This window comes from Balaenoptera physalus (genome assembly GCF_965194825.1).
Source record: "Balaenoptera physalus genome assembly, chromosome: 13".
NCBI lineage: Eukaryota > Metazoa > Chordata > Mammalia > Artiodactyla > Balaenopteridae > Balaenoptera > Balaenoptera physalus.
The window spans coordinates 81,891,657-81,908,454 of record NC_138892.1 but is presented as its reverse complement, the minus strand read 5'-3'; the positions used below and the strand labels follow the sequence as shown (position 1 = coordinate 81,908,454).

At 35.9% G+C, this 16,798-nt stretch overlaps 1 protein-coding gene across 7 annotated transcripts in view; it reads right to left on the bottom strand.

The window, feature by feature from the left end:
• AMN1 (antagonist of mitotic exit network 1 homolog) overlaps positions 1-16,798 on the bottom strand; it is a 62,273-nt gene that overhangs the window by 44,014 nt on the left and 1,461 nt on the right. The window lies entirely within an intron of this gene.

Here is a 16,798-nt window from a genome sequence, read left to right as displayed (position 1 = left end):
AAGAGAATCCAACAGCACATTAAAAGGATCATACACCATGATCAAGTCGGGTTTATCCCAGGAATGCAAGGATTCCTCAGTATTCGCACGTCAATCAATGTGATACACCATATTAACAAACTAAAGGATAAAAACCATATGATAAACTCAATAGATGCAGAAAAAGCTTTTTACAAAATTCAACACCCATTTATGATAAAAACTCTCCAGAAAGTGGGCATAGAGCGCACTTACCTCAACATAATAAAGGCCATATATGACAAACCTACAGCCAACATCGTTCTCAATGGTGAAAAACTTAAACCATTTCCTCTAAAATCAGTAACAAGACAAGGTTGTCCACTCTCACCACTATTATTCAACATAGTTTTGGAAGTTTTAGCCACAGCAATCAGAGAAGAAAAAGAAATAAAAGGAATCCAAATCAGAAAAGAAGAAGTAAACCTGTCAGTGTTTGCAGATAACATGATACTATACATAGAGAATCCTAAAGATGCTACCAGAAAACTACTAGAATTAATCAACGAATTTGGTAAAGTAGCAGGATACAAAATTAATGCATAGAAATCTCTTGCATTCCTATACACTAATGATGCAAAATCTGAAAGAGAAATTAAGGAACCACTCCCATTTACCACTGCAACAAAAACGATAAAATACCTAGGAATAAACCTACCTAAGGAGACAAAAGACCTGTATGCAGAAAACTATAAGATACTGATGAAAGAAATTAAAGATGATACAAACCGATGGAGAGATATACCATGTTCTTGGATTGGAAGAATCAACATTGTGAGAATGACTACACTACCCAAAGAAATCTACAGATTCAATGCAATCCCTATCAAACTACCAATGACATTTCTCACGGAACTATAACAAAAAATTTCACAGTGTGTTTGGGAACACAAATGACCCTGAATAGCCAAAAAAATCTTGAGAAAGAAAAATGCAGCTGGAGGAATCTGGCTCCCTGACTTCAGACTACACTGCAAAGCTACAGTAATCAAGACAGTATGGTACTGCGACAAAAACAGAAATATAGATCAATGGAACAGGATAGAAAGCCCAGAGATAAACCCATGCACATATGGTCACCTTATCTCTGATAAAGGAGGCAAGAATATACAATGGAGAAAAGACAGCCTCTTCAATAAGTGGTGCTGGGAAAACTGAACAGCTACATGTAAAAGAATGAAATTAGAACACTTTCTAACACCATACACAAAAATAAACTCAAAATGGATTAAAGACCTAAATGTAAGGCCAGACACTATAAAACTCTCAGTGGAAAACATAGGAAGAACACTTTTTGACATAAATCACAGCAAGATCCTTTTTGACCCACCTCCTAAGGAAATGGAAATAAAACCAAAAATAAACAAATGAGATCAAATGAAACTTAAAAGCTTTTGCACAGCAAAGGAAACCATAAAAAAGACAAAAAGACAACCCTCAGAATGGAAGAAAATATTTGCAAATGAAGCAATGGACAAAGGATTAATCTCCAAAATATACAAGCAGCTCATGCAGCTCAATATCAAAAAAACAAACAACCGAATCCAAAAATGGGCAAAAGATCTAAATAGACATTTCTCCAATGAAAATATACATATTGCCAACAAACACATGAAAGGATGCTCAAAATCACTAATCATTAGAGAAATGTAAATCAAAACTACAATGAGGTATCACCTCATACAGGTAGAATGGTCGTCATCAAAAAATCTGCGAACAATAAATGCTGGAGAGGGTGTAGAGAAAAGCAAACCCTCTTGCACTGTTGGTGGGAATGTAAATTGATACAGCCACTATGAAGAACAGTATGGAGGTTCCTTAAAAAACTAAATATAGAACTACCATATGACCCAGCAATCCCACTACTGGGCATATACCCTGAGAAAACCATAATTGAAAAAGAGTCATGTACCACAATGTTCATTGCAGCACTATTTACAATAGCCAGGACATAGAAGCAACCTACGTGTCCACTGACAGATGAATAGATAAAGAAGATGTGGTACATATATACAATGGAATATTACTCAGCCATGAAAAGAAATGAAATTGAGTTATTTGTAGTGAGGTGGATGGACCTAGAGTCTGTCATACAGAGTGAAGTAAGTCAGAAAGAGTAAAACAAATACCATATGCTAACACATATACATGGAATCTAAAAAAAAAATAAGGTTCTGAAGAACCTAGGGGCAGGACAGGAATAAAGCAGACGTAGAGAATGGACTTGAGGACATGGAGAGGGGGAAGGGTAAGCTGGGACAAAGTGAGAGAGTAGCAGTGACATATATACACTACCAAATGTAAAACAGATAGTTAGTGGGAAGCAGCTGCATCACACGGGGAGGAGATCAGCTCGGTGCTTTGTGACCACCTAGAGGGGTGGGATAGGGAGGGTGGGAGGGAGATGCAAGAGGGAGGGGTATGGGGATATATGTATACATATAGCTCTTTCACTTTGTTATACAGCAGAAACTAACAGAACATTGTAAAGCAATTATACTCCAATAAAGATGTTTTAAAAAAGTAACAAAAAAATACATTAAAAAAATAACAAAAATAAAAATCCCCTTGTCCCTCCTGCACTTGACCACTGTGAGTAGCAGGTGATTGGAAAAAAGTGAAATCATTTGCATTGGTATGAGGCACACCAATTTCATGATCATAAGGGACGGCAATAACTCCAGAACCTGGGGAGGAACACTTTAGACCCTGGGAAGTACTTAAGAAAGGGGAGGAATTAATGCTCCCTTCCTCCTCTAGATCCAGCACTGCACCTTGGCAAAACAATTATATGGTCCACCTGAGGCAAGCAGCTGCTGCAGCTGACAATCTGACCTACTGCTGGATTTCTCATCATTGTCTTTGTGCTATGATAACCAAATAATTCATGTAAATATGGAAAGCGCTGAACTATTCTGCTTTGCCTAGCCTCTCTTCATAAGGGTATAAAAACATGGACCAGCACAACTTGTTTCAATATGACAAATACAAATGCATGTTTTCCTTGATGTCCAAGTGATCTTGAGCTATGTGTTAACAATCAAGGCTGCAACTACTCAGTGACATTTTCCCATGTGATATAGGCAAAACAATGTCATGGTGATCCAAATCAAGTTTAACAATAAATCCAAACTAGAGTGACCTGTGTCTCTTTGTTTTATATGCTTGTATATAGAGAAGAGGCCACAGAATATCTCTCAGTTGGGTTTCGTTTTTTGGCCCATCTATTGTCCCTGTAATTACAGATAACAGCACCAAAGATTAACAGGTAAACTTAAATTTCCTTGTGCAGGTCATAATGGAGAATATACTGGGCTTACACTACATCTTGGATGTCTGAAATAAGACCTACTGGTCTCCCCTGGGATTTAGTCACAGTTGCCTGAGTCTGGGACTCTGGAGTCATAGCTGAAGTCAATATTGCCAGTTGGCCTCATCCTCCTTTTGGGAGCAATATTAATAGTCTTAGTTGATTGCTGTATAACACAAATTGAATACATTTGGTCCTAGCCTCCGCTGATTAAATGAATCAGCGTGGTGAAGAAGCGTCATACTCATGTGATAATTTGTCAGAAGCCAAGGTGGTAGGGCCAAAAGGTGAAATGTTGGGAAAGGCAGTTCTCTACAGGTTTTTCATGGTCTTACCATTCTTGCTGGGAATGACAAGATTACAAGGCCCTGACACTCTATCTGGGCCACTCTCAGGGTTGTGTTTACAATGAGCAACACTGTGAGATAATGTCTCCCTCCAGAACAAAGAGGTTGCTTACTGCTTGCTATAAAATGCAGAGTCCCCAAATTCAGAGTCTGTCTCCTATAACACAACCTGCCCTTTGTGTAGGTATCCAACTTGGCCTTCTGTGTTGCTGGCGTGTGTCTTGGAGGTCAAGGGGAAGTGACATAAACATGCTAATGCTCATGCTGCTTGTTGTGCAATGAATAATAAAGTCCTTAGGGTCTCTGACCCAAGACCCAAGCCTTTAGTCTTCTACCAGCATTCGCGAAACAAGACCAAGCTAAAAGCATTTTAGCTTGAAAAAGAGAAAACTCAAATTCCACAATCACTCCTCTTATATTTTCCTTTATACAGATTTCAGCTATATTTTAAATGTTTTCTTCTTTCCATGATAACACCCTTTTTTCTCCCCCCTCCCTCTTCCTCTCAGTCTTTTCCATTTTGTTCTTGGTCTCTTCTCTGAGCTCAGGCTGTGCCATGTGTTCCACAGAATAAAGGGTTTCCTCTTTCTGTTCCAGTTCCCTACAGCAGCACTAGCAGAGAGCCGGGACAGAAACAAATTAAATATTTCTTAATATGCTGCTATGAGAACTATTAAATGGCTCACAAAGACCACCCAAAAAGCCTGTTGGTCAAACAAAGCAAGTTTATTAAATTCGCTGCAGTGAGGGTTTAACAGGGTTTTGATAGTGTCTTAATAGGGGAAAGGTAGGGAAGAGTACATTCAGGATTTGGGGATGAAAGCTCAAGTAGTTTAAGAGGGTTCCCCCCTCCAAGATGGGGAATGGGATAGGATTAGGCAAAATTTGTGATGTAACAGTTTAAGAATGATGGACATGGGGTCTTGAAGTAAGCCTCATGAATAATCTATCCTGATAGATATAATGTTCGCCCTAACAATCAAAATGTTTATCCTAATAACCAAATGTTTACTTAGATAAACTGCAAAAATTTCCAGGAGCAAAAAGTTATATTGACATAAGCAATCTTAGTTCTCAATCCCAAAGGTTAACACAGGTGGTCTCAGTTCTCAAGACAAAAATGAAAAGTGGTCAGCTAAAACTAAACAAATCTTCAAAAGCTGTTAAAAAAAAGGGTGTGGGTGTGGGAGGAGAGATAGATATCTCACCCAGTATGAATTGCTCTAAATTTTATAGTTAAAAGAGACAACTTATTAATATTTAGCCAATCAATTATACAGTAAATTAATCTAACAAAGAAATGACTTTGGGCAAATTGGTCTGCTTCTAATGTAAGTGTTGCATAAAATTTGGTCTTTGGTCTCCTTTTCTTCTCTCTATATCCTCTTCCTTAAACTTAACCATGGCTTCACCTACTATCTATAAGGAGTTTACTCCTAATCTTAGACTTACTCCTTGATATCTCTTTCAAATTAAAAATTATATTTTTCCGAGGAAGACACACAGATGACCAATACATGAAAAGATGCTCAATATCACTAATCATCAGAAAAATACAAATCAAAATCACAATGAGATATCACCTCACACCTGTCAGAATGGCTATTATCAAAAAGAAAACAAATAACAAGTGTTGGCAAGGATGTGGAGAAATGGGAATCCTTGTGCACTGTTGGTGGGAATGTAAATCGGTGTAGGTGCTATGGAAAACAGTATAAAGGTTCCTCAAAAAATTAAAAATAGAACTACCATATGATCCAGCAATTCTACTTCTGGGTATTTATCCAAAGAATATGAAAATACTATTTGAAAAGGTATCTGCACTCCCATGTTCACTGCAACGTTATTTACAATAGCCAAAATATGGAAATAACAAAAGTGTCCATCAGTGGATGAATGTATAAAGAAGATGTGGTATATATACAGTGGAATATTATTCAGCCATAAAAAAGAATGAAATCTTGCCATTTGCAACAACATGGATGGACCTAGAGAGCATTATGCTAAGTGAAATAAGTCAGACAGAGAAAGACAGATACCATATGACTTCTCTTATATGTGAAGTCTAAGAACAAAAAACCCCCAAACAAAAGTTCATAGCTACCAAAAACAGATTGGTGGTTCTCAGAGGTGGGGGGTGGGAGAAATGGGTTAATTGTTGGGTTTTTTTTAGTTTAAATAAACTGAATTAAAAATGTTTTAAATTATATTTCTAACTGCCTATTTCAACTGGATGTTCTGATTAATTTTCCTGAAAAGATACTTACTCCTCCACAATTATCTAATGATATCACCATTCTCCTGGTCAACGAAGCTAAAAACTTTACAGTAATTTTTAATTTTTGCCTTTCCTTGCTCCCCTAATTCAAAATTGTTCACCATATCACAGATTCAAAGGATTCTCCAAGGCAGTGCTACTCAAAGTGCTGGTCCAGTGAAGAGGTTAGGAACTTATGCAAGGATGTAAACCAAGCAGTTTTCCATCACAGAGAAGTCCCATTCCTGTGTACTTAACAGTGCACTTAGTAAAACAGTTGACTGCTATTCTGGATCAAGCTCCTTACCTTGTTACCAAAGTAACAGAAACCCAAGGTAACCCAGAAATAGCCTGCTGAACAACTGTCAGTCTGACTATCTCATCCCAAAAAAGGTTAGAAAATATTATCCTAAAGGCAAATGTGGACCTTTACATGGGAGACAACACTCTAGTATGACAATGAAGGTCATAGGGTCATCTTTTTGTTTTAATTCCAGTTTTTGGATAATTTTTCTTAATACATTCATTTCCTCTTTTTTTCACTAAGCACTATGTTTTCAAGTTCCATCCATGTGAATATATACACATATACTCTTTACTTTTCTAATAGCTGCATAACATTCCATGGCACCTCTCCCAGTGATGGACATTCCAATTCTCTTTTACCAGAATGAATTCTGCAAGAACATCTTCACATATGTCTCCTAGTTTGGGCTCTCCTTACTCCTTTCCAAAATTTTAAAAGTTTCCTGTCTTCTTATTCTTAATTGCTCCCTAATTCAACTCTCCCTCTGCTCCCAAGAGTTCCAAAACCTTTGATAGCTTCCCATGTTACAGAATTAAACACTCTTATTTCATTTTGGTGGCCAAGGTTCTGCTCCTAATTATCTGGCTTTATGTCTTACTATTACACTATTCATATTGTATTCTCCAGCCAAATAGAAATACTATTTTCTGGTCTTCTCATATATTCCTAACTTTCCTGTTCATCAAGGCTTTGCTCTTATTATTATACTCCTTTTAAAAAAAATTAATTAATTAATTTATTTATTTTTGGCTGCATTGGGTCTTCGTTGCTGCATGTGGGCTTTCTCTAGTTGCGGCGAGCAGGGGCTACTCTTCGTTGCGGTGCGCAGGCTTCTCATTGCGGTGGCTTCTCTTGTTGCGGAGCACGGGCTCTAGGTGCATAGGCTTCAGTAGTCGTGGCATGCAGGCTCAGTAGTTGTGGCTTGTGGGCTCTAGAGCACAGGCTCAGTAGTTGTGGCGCATAGGCTTAGTTGCTCCGCGGCATGTGGGACCTTCCCGGACCAGGGATCAAACTCGTGTCCCCTGCATTGGCAAATGGATTCTCAACCACTGAGCCACCAGGGAAATTCCTGTACTCCCTCTTGAATGCATTTCCTCCCATTTGTAAATCCAGCTTTTGTGGTATTATTATACCTAGATTATATTTATTCATATACTTGTTTTGTGCTAGTCCCATAAGACTACACCTCTTTTATGCTAGTTATTTCCAACAATCATCAGCATAGTGCTTCACAGGCCACATGTCCTCTTTAAATACATGCTTAACTGAATAGTAACTCCTAAAAATAAGGAACTGTGGGTACAAAGAGACAAAAGACTTGATTCTGGTCCCAAGGGTTCATAGGATCATTTGCATGGAACCCTCAAGGAGCCTTAGAATAGAGATTGGAACTAAGAGCAGGAATTAAGCTAGGTCTTAGAAAAAAGGTCAGGTATTAGGTAACATAGTCCTTGTTACAGTGCTTTCCATGGTAGGTATGATATAACATTAATAACTAACGTAAATGAATACTTACTATGTGCCAAGCACCGTTTTATGGAATTTACATGTACTGGCTTTTAATCTTCACAGCAGTTCAGTAAGGTAGGTAATAATATCATCATCTTCCATTTACAGATGAGAAAACTGAATCCCAGATAAGTTATAACATTTGCTCAAGATTGTATAACTAGTAAATGTTAGGTGTATGTATAGAACCCATGTAGTCTGTTTTCCTAACTTGCACCCTTAACCTACTCTGTCTTTACTGACAGAAAGGATATTCTGTTTGGATGAGGTGTAAAAGTTTCGCCAAGAACTAAAGCAAGATACTTTTCTCAGGACTCTACACAAGTCTGAGTCTACACAAAGGAGAATCAACGGATTTCCCTTTTATGAAAACTGACTGTGGACCAAGGGCCAGAAGTTTATGAGATATAACGCAAATGTCAAATCCTACTGTTTTAGAAGGCATTCAGTAGATTATAGTGATTGTTCTCCTTAGCCTTAACTTTTTTACATGGGAATAATAATGGACTGAAAGCTCCTGGAGAGAAGCAATTGCCATTATAACTGTAATTTTCAGCACAATTTCTGGTGTGAAATAACCAATAATAACAATAACTAACATTTAGTGGTGTTTATTATTTGCTAGTGTTAAAGTAAAATAAAATGGAGACCAAGCTTGAAAATCCTCCAAGCAAACAAAACCAGTTAGGCTGCATAAGTTAAACTTAATCTATTGATAGCTTATTTCATGAACATAAGCAAAAGGTAACAGATTATTTCTTGTATATGCCTCTGATAACAATAAGCAGAACTTAAATCATCTTCTAAAATAGTATAAGATAAACACTTTTAACCAGTCTCCTGTCATCTGTAAACTCCCACTGTAACAACCAATCATCGTAAATGTTAAACAACTTCCTCATTCTCACTTTATAAACCATCCTGTAACTACATGCCTCTGAGCTTCTAACCACTTTCAGTTTGAAGTCTCTCTGTTCACGAATAGCTTATTTCTCATTCAATAAAATATTCATATCAAATAAATCTCTCTGAATTTTCTCTTGATGGTTTTTGGTATCAGAAGTGGGACCTACAGAAGATCCCTGATTAGTCAAGAGGCTGGTGAGTAAACAAGTGCCAGTATTCATGGAGCCCATTATGCTCACTGTTTTCTCACTGACCAAGAAGTTTCACAGTAAACCTCTCTTGAATCCAAGCTTCACTCCCTTTCGTGTTGAGCTCGCCAATTTTATTGCGCAACTATTGTTGAAACTTTTTGATAAGTCACACTATTCTGTTGAAAAAGAGGGGGAAGTGTAATTCCCTGTGTTTCAGAACAGCTGTTCAAAAACAGGACCCCTCAGAGTTAAGATGTCCTAGAGAATCTAAGGTGAAGATGGGTTCCACCTGGTCCAAATCACAGACCAGGATCTTGTGTCTTTTGGAAAAATGGGTGAACTTTATGAAGGACAACTGGAATTGCAGTAGCCACTTTGTGGAACCTTTAATTTAGATAAGATAGTCCACTTTAGGGACACCCTTAAAAAGAGAATATTCCAAACTTCTCAGAGACAATGGTAGGCAAAAGCTTCTAAAAGACAAAATAACTCCAAAAATAGCTTCTCTAAAAGAATCCTTACAGCACACAAATAAAAAAAATTTTGGTAAAAAGCTCTAGCCATAAGCAGGTAAACTTAATTTATTCCATCTGCCAGAAATAATTTGGATCCAGCTATTCTTTTGAGTTTTATATTACTGTGCCTGACACATGGTTAAAATTTAAAAATGAAAATTATACAATCTGTTTGTGTCTGTCTATATATTTATGTATATACGAATTCATGTATGGTCTGTGATATTTTTTAAAGAGCTCTATTTAATCTGCTTAAAGGAAAATAAGCACTTATATAAATTAAGTGCTCTTAAAACTCTCAGAAATATAGAAACCAATCCAAATGCTTTTCAAGTTTGTGTGATCTGGAATGATTTTTGGTAAATAAAAGCTAATTGAAATGTATTGGTTTAATAAAATAGGCTTGTCCTCAGGGTTGTCATCATTAAATATAATGCAAATATACAAACATTTCTACCCAGGTTTACTAGTAAAATAAGCTCGTGCTATCTCTACATTACAAAATTTGGCAGCAAGAAAAACAATATAAGATGATGATTAGCTGTTTAATGTTTAATCCAAGCATACTTACTAAAAACAAAGAAATTAAATAGATGTAAGATAAAAGTTTATACTAAGTTAACTTAAATGATGGATATTCATTATCTATTATATCATATCTAGATCATTTCCAAATAAGATAATATACTGAAACATTAATTGCTAAACATAAATTTATCAGAAGTTTTTGGCTTCTTAATTTTTACAGATAAAAGCTACTTGGGGTTATAATAAACATGTCTTTTGCTAGATTAAAAAACTGTACTATTGAAAATATGAACAGGTCAATTATGAATGTGAATGAAGTTGAATCAGTAATTTAAAAACCTCCCAAAAGTTCAGGACCAGATGGCTTTACAGGTGAATTCTATGAAACATTTTGAAAAAAGTTAACACCTGTCCTTCTCAAATTATTCCAAAAAACTGCAGAAGGAGGAATGCTTCCAAACTCATTCTGTGAGGCCAGCATCACTCTGATACCCAAACCAGACAAAGATATCACAAAAAAAGAAAATTACAGGCCAATATCACTGATGAACATAAACACAAAAATCCTCAACAAAATATTAGCAAGCTGAATTCAACAATACATGAAAAGGGTCACACACTATGATCAATAGGGATCTAACCCAGGGATGAGATTGAACCAATCTCATCCTTGAATGTTTCAATATCCACAAAGCAATTAATGTGATACACCACATTAACAAATTGAAGAAGAAAATCATATCATCTCAATAGATGCAGAAAAAGCTTTTGACAAAATCCAACAATCATAATGATAAAAAACTCTCAACAAAGTGGGTACAGAGGAAATATACCTCAACATAATAAAGGCCATATATGACAAGCCCACATCTAACATCATACTCAACAGTGAAAAGCTGAAGGCATCTCCTCTAAGATAAGAAACAAGACAAGGATGCTCACTCTCACCACTTCTATTCAACATAGTATTGGAAGTCCTAGCCACAGCAATCAGACAAGAAAAAGAAATAAAAGGAATCCAAATCAGAAAGGAAGAAGTAAAACCATCGCTGTTTGCAGATGACATGATACTACACATAGAAAACCCAGAAGACACTGTCCAAAATCCTACCATTATTCATCAATGAATTCAGTAAAGTTGCAAGATACAAATAAATATACAGAAATCTGTTGCATTTCTGTATACTAACAATGAACTATCAAATAGAGAAATTAAGAAAACAATCCCATTTACAACTGCATCAAAAAGAATAAAATACCTAGGAATAAATATAACTAAGGGGGTAAAAGATCTGTACTCAGAAAACTATAAGGCACTGATGAAAGAAATTGAAGACGACACAAATAGATGGAAAGATACACTGTGTTCATGAATTGAAAGAATTAAAAATGTTAAAATGACCTTACTACTCAAGGCAATCTACAGATTCAGTGCAATCCCTATCAAAATACCAATGGCATTCTTCACAGAACTAGAAAATATAATCCTAAATTTTGTATGGAAACATAAAAGACCCTCCAATAGCCAAAATAATCCTGAGTAAGGTCACAGATGGAGGTATCATGCTTCCTGATTTCAAACTATACTACAAAGCTACAGAAATCAGAAGAGTATGATACTGGCACAAAAACAGAAGCATAGATTAATGGAACAGAATAGAGAGCCCAGAAATATACATTTCTGGTCAATTAATCTATGACAAAGGAGGCAAGAATATACAATGTGGAAAAGACAGTCTCTCTAGTACGTGTTCCTGGGAAAACTGGAAGCTACATGTAAAGGAATAAAATTAGAACATTTTCTCACACCATATATAAAAATAAACTCAAAATGAATTAGAGGGGCTTCCCTGGTAGCACAGTGGTTAAGAATCTGCCTGCCAATACAGGGGACACAGGTTCGAGCCCTGGTCCAGGAAGATCCCACATGCTGTGGAGCAACTAAGCCTGTGCGCCACAACTACTGAGCCTGTGCTCTAGAGCCCGCGAGCCACAACTACTGAAGCCCGTCCATCTAGAGCCCGTGCTCTGCAACAAGAGAAGCCACCGCAATGAGAAGCCCGTGGCACCACAACGAAGAGTAGCCCCCACTCACCGCAACTAGAGAAATCCCGCGCACAGCAACAAAGACCCAACGCAGCAAAAAAAAAAAAAAGGATTAGAGACTTTAATGTAAGACCTGAAACCATAAAATTCCTGGAAGAAAATATAGGCAGTATGCTCTTTGACATTGGTCTTAGCAATATTTTGGGGTACGTCTCCTCAGGCAAAGGAAACAAAAGCAAAAATAAACAAGTGGGACTATATACATCAAACTAAAAAGGTTTTGCACAGCAAGGGAAATGATCAACAAAACAAAAAGGCCATCTACTGAATATAAAGATATTTGCAAACAGTATATCTGATAAGGGGTTAATATCCAAAATATACAAAGAACTCATACAATTCAACATTAAAAAAAACAAACAACTCGATTAAAAAATGAGCAGTGGAACTGAATAGATATTTTTCCAAAGAAGACACACAGACAGCCAACAGATATATGAAAAGATGTTCAATATCACTAATCATCAGGGAAATGCAAACCAAAACCAGAAGGATATCACTTCACATCTATCAGAATGACTATTATCAAAAAAACAACAAATAACAAGTGTAGGCAAGGATGTGGAGAAAAGGGAACCCTTGTGCACTGTTGGTGAGAATGTAAATTGGTGCAGCCACTATGCAAAACAGTATGGAGATTCCTTAAGAAATTAAAAATAGAACTACCATATGATCCAGCAATTCCACTGCTGGGTATTTATCCACAGAAAACAGAAACACTAATTCAAAAAGATATATGCACCCCTATGTTGGTACTGCAGCATTACTTACAATAGCCAAGACATGGACGCGACCTAAGCACCCATCAACATATGAATGGATAAAGAAGACGTGATATATATTTTAAAATGGAATATTACTCAGCCATTAAAAAGAATGAAATCTAGCCATTTGCGACAATATGGATGGACCTACAGGGCATTATCCTAAGTGAAGTAAGTCAGACAGAGAAAGACAAACACAGTATGATTTCACTTACACGTGGAATCTAAAAAACAAAACTGAACAAACAAAACAGAAATAGTTATAGATACAGAGAACAAAGAGCTGGTTGCCAGAAGGGAGGGGATGGGGGCAGAAAAAAATAGGTGAGGAAGATTAAGAGGTACAAAACTTCCAGCTGCAAAATAAATGAGTCATGGGTATGAAATGTACAGTGTGGCGAATACAGTCAACAACTATATAATATCTTCGTATGGTGACACTGTAACTAGATTTATCATGGTTATCATTTTGAAATGTATAGAAATACTGAATCACTATGTTGTGTAACAGTAACTAACATAGTGTTGTAGGTTAATTATACTTCAAAAACAAACAGCAAACAAATGCACAGAAAAAGAGATCAGATTTGTGGTTACCAGAGGCAGGAGGAATTGGATGAAGGCAGTCAAAAGCTACAAACTTCCAGTTATAAGATAAATAAGTACTAGGGATATAATGCACAACATGATAAATATAATTAACCCTGCTGTATGTTACATATGAAAGCTGTTATGAGAATAATTTCTAAGAGTTATCATAAGAAAAAAAACCTTTTTTTCTATTTCTTTAATTTTGTATCTGTATAAGACAATAGATGTTCACTAAACTTATTGTGTATGTAAGTCATTATGCTGTACATTTCAGACTTACACAGTGCTGTATGTCAATTATATCTCCACAAAACTGTAAGAAAAAATTGTACTGTGAGAAAACGTCTCTAAAAAATATAATTTTTTGTAATTATGCATTCATGAATTTGCTAATCTACTATAGGATGCTGCTATTATGACAGTTCACAACTTCATGCTTCCTAGTTTTCACTGGAAAATAAACGTTAATAAAGGTTAAAATTTATAATCAATATATAAAAATAAAATACTAGAAACAAGAATGAAAGAAAACAACTTTGTATACAAAGTATGAGAAGAAAATGGGATGTATTTTTACAAGAAGAGCATGCAAAGAATATAGGTTGTATTTTTGTTATGGAAAAAAGAGAGTAATTTTGTACAGTAATATTGTAAAGTAAAATTACTGTTCATTCCAGAATGAGAAAGAGGAAAGGAATAACACAAACTCTAAATGGATATAGAAAGTGCTTATTTAGAAATTTTATGTTGGAAGGTCAAAGTTAGCTAAAATTAAATGGATTTATTTATAAGGGTTTTAAAAAATGAGCTCAGTAATAAACTGAAACAAACTAGAACGTTTTTCCCCTCTGTGTTAAAAGCACAAAGTTTCTTAAATTATTGGTCTGCTCTTAATAAGATACAGTAAGTCCCCTACATATGAACCCTCAAGTTGCAAACTTTCAAAGATGCGAACGTGCATTCGCATGTCCAATCACATAAGTTAGTTCACGTGTCTGGCATACATAGTCACATGTGTGCATCCTCTACAAGGGTTGTGTTTTTGCATACTTTACTGTACAGTACTGTATAGAGTACAGTAGTACAGTATCTTTATTTCAAGCCCAGGATGTCCGGAAGTAAGCGTAAAAGCAGCAGTATACAGCCAATTGTGTTAGTTGGGTACCTAGGCTAACTTTGTTGGACTTATGAACAAATTGGTCTTACAAACGCGTTCTCAGAACAGAACTTGTTTGTATGTAGGAGACTTACTGTTTTATAAAAGGTTTTTCTTTACCTTTTGTGTAAACTGTCTAGGAACTAAAGATTCTGTGTCTTAGCAAAATAATTTCCTGTGCTTCATGTTATCTTTATCAGGTCCTTAACTACTTAGGAAAACTGAATCTTTACAACATTACAAGAGGTAAGGTTTTTTTGGTTTTGTTTTGTAACTTTGTAACTTTACAAAAGTTACAAAGAAAGTTACATAGTTAACTATGTAACTTTCTGTATTGGCTTTTGAAATCTTTTGTCACTTTGGCTGAATAGGTAACTAAGTTTTGCTTCACAGTAAAGCATTTACAATCAACTACAAGCCAAAATGCTTTGTCTTTATGGAGATTCATGGAAAGGACCCTGACAAGTACTCTGGAATACAGGCTTCTGATAACTTGAAGCTCATATCACTAAACTGAGTAAGAATATCTAGAACTCTAATGGAGAAACTGCTTAATTCATAAAACTGCTAACCCAAGATCAAGCAAAACAAGGATTAATTACATGGGACCAAATGAACTGATGAAAATAATTATAACTTTTATGACTTTGTTTGAAACACTGTCAGTTCTTCAGTGCTTGTCTTCCAGATTTAAAGAACCCTTTTTTCCCTCTCCTTCTAAGCTATCTAAACTTAAAACAATTTGGTAAAGTATGCTTTTGTAAGCAAAAATGAAACATTTACTTTTTCTCCTTACCTGATCCCTTCGGAATTAAAACAAACAAATTAAAAAAAAAAAAAAACCCTTACTGAGTATTCTTATTTTCATGGCAATATAGATATTTGCATAAATTCAATAAGAATCTGTTCTTTGTAACAGGACACAACTGGACAAGTCCTTGGCTTGCCTTCTTAGCATAAAGAGGCTTTAAAAGATCTAACCTGAGTTTACTTATAAAGACAGTTTTAAGGATCTAAAGTTGACTTTATGGAGCCAATAAAGCCCCTTGGATATTACCAAAGCTTTGACTGGAGTATCGTATTTGAGAATGTGCATAAAATCACTATTCTTGTTGCACTTATGTAAATAACAAGCCAAGTTTAAAGAGACGACTTATTTTACAAACAAATTACTTATGATTATCTTTGGTAAAAATGAGGTGACTACAGAGAAAAAAATTATGTTTAAACGGAAAATTTTGGCATATTCATAATCAAATTCGAGTCCTGTTTATTGTCTTTGAGGTTTTGTATCTAACTGTAAACTGGACTGGGTCCTGAACTCTTCTAGTTTTCTCCAATATCTGGCTACGACTCTCCAAACTAATATTTTCAATTTTCTCCCACCCTTCTGACTTGAAGTAAAAACTAAAACTGTCCTTTTCCTCAAACCCTACAAGCAAAAGCTATCAGTCTTGATATAGACTTCAGAGAAGTCACAACAGATCATGTATAGACAAGACAACCTTCATACCTACTTCTATGTAGGCCACTCAGAGCTCAGCAGAACATCTGATGACATCATCAAAGACATTCAAACTGCAAACCAGGAAAATCTATCAGTTTGAAACTGCCACCTTCATTCCACCTTCATCTAAAAATCCGAGCTCAACTCCAGAAATTTTCTCGACTGGCTGCTCTCTAGACTCAACAACTGCATTTATAATTTGTTCCAACTAATCTTTAATCTTTGCCTTTCTTTTGTTTCCATAGAAATGCTTCTTACTGAATACCTGATTGCTCACACCATATAGAAGCCTACTTAGATAGAAGCTTACCTATAACACCACCTCCTAAAATAAGACATCCTCATGTTTATCCCATCCTAAGTAATCATGACATAGTTCAGTACTATAAGGCACTAATGCAATATTGAAAGGCTTATTTCCACAGGTCCATAAAGCTTTCTGTGATCTGCTTCCAAAAGAAGACAATGTGCCCCATATATTAGAACCTAGAGACTCAGTTTACTGGAAAAGATACCAACAAAAGACTGCACTTAAACCTCACTGGGAGAGACCTTATCCTCTGCAAAATCTCTACAGTTACAGCAAGAATCTGTAAATTCTTTAGCCAGAGTTATTTTAGACAACTGCATAGCCTTAGACACCCTAACCACCCAAGACAGAAGTGCATGTACTGTAACTGGTAAAAAAAAAAATGTTGTTTCTATGTTAATATATCAAAAAGATCTTAAAGATCAGATGCCAATCTTTAATCAAATAGGCAACGCTTCTTCCCTTATTTAGTTGGT